Raw genomic sequence first — 1,394 nt, 5'->3', positions numbered from 1 at the left:
CTGCAGCAGGGCAGGGCTGGCACTTGGCACCCTGGCTGTTGTCACCGTGGCTCCCGGGGGCTGCGGGCAGGGCGGGTGTGGCCTCACTCCTGAGCTCTGCTGTTGGTTGAGTGGCCCGAAGGCCACCCCAGCTGTGGGGCCCCATCGTGTTCGCAGCTCGTTGTGTCACCTCCCAGGGACACCATGGCTCGGGTGATCCTGGCTCCGGCTGTATCCAGCTGGATTTACGGCAGGAAGGACAATGGGATGGGCTGAGTGGCACAGCAGGATCCTCGCTCCTGCAGCTGTCTGTGATGAGAAGTGCAGTGTGCAGGGAGGAAATCTCCCCTCATTTTGGGATGAGAGGTGGGATCTCCCTCCTGCTCATAAATTGTGGCCCCTCCTTTGCCATCCTACAGCCCCAAGCACAGAATTCCCATTTGGAGCAGCCCTGGGGTGGGGATTCACCTCTTTGGTCTTCAAATCCTGCCTCAGTGAAGCTAAGCCATTCCATGTGGGATTTGGGAGCACTTTTGAAATGCACAGCTTGCCAAAAGATCTTCACCCCAAAATTGCCACCAGAGATCCCTGAGCTGTATTTAATTAAAGCAGAAACTCAGATTTGAAAAATCCTCCTCCAAGGCTGAAGCCAGAACTCCACGGCTGAAATCCATCTTCAGTCTGTCTGAGATATTTTCCAGTATTCAGATGAAAAGGCGGAATAAAACACATGAGAAAACAAAAGCTGTGTTTAGGAACATCCAGGTGTGTCCCAACAGGGATTTGGGGAACACACAATAATATTAGGCTTAAAACTCGATTTCAGTCCTTAAACGTAACACAGAGCGGGACTTCAAGCACCGAGCGCTGTGGCTGGAAAATGTGGATTTATCCTGCAGGAGTACCTGGCGGAAGACTGGAATATTTCGTGGCGATGTGGGCGGATCCACGTGGGGGCAACAAACGCCAGGGAGCCAGGGCCAGGCGAGGGCAGCTGCCCGGGGCGCCATCCCTGTGAATCAGCCTGCGGAGCCCCTGGCATTCCGGGCTGGCTGCTGCGGGTGGCATCCGAGTGTGTGGGATGGAGACGGGCGGCGCGGAGGGAGCTGTGCCCTGCTCAGGGGTGGCAGCGGCTCTGCCGGCAGCTGCCAGCCTCCCTGCAGCAGGAGCAGCCCTGGCCCTGTGGCTCCTCTCCATCGCAGCCCAGCCCCTTCCCTTCTCCCAGAAAAGGGAAACCAAGCCGCGAGCTTCCCGCTGGACAGGGCAGGATCGCATTGCATGGGCACAGGGGGTGCTTGCAGCTGGCACCGCTTGGAAAAATGTGGAATGCGGCTGAGGGAGGGGGTAAATGAGAGGCAGGCTGCTCTGCGGGAGCAGGGATGTGTTTATTCCCTGGAATCGGCGCGCAGGGTGCT

This window comes from Corvus kubaryi, unplaced genomic scaffold (assembly GCF_017639235.1).
Source record: "Corvus kubaryi isolate FWS band 111438036 unplaced genomic scaffold, C.kubaryi_AGA036_p1.0 37182, whole genome shotgun sequence".
NCBI classification, from domain to species: Eukaryota; Metazoa; Chordata; class Aves; order Passeriformes; family Corvidae; genus Corvus; species Corvus kubaryi.
This window is presented reverse-complemented; position numbering follows the sequence as displayed.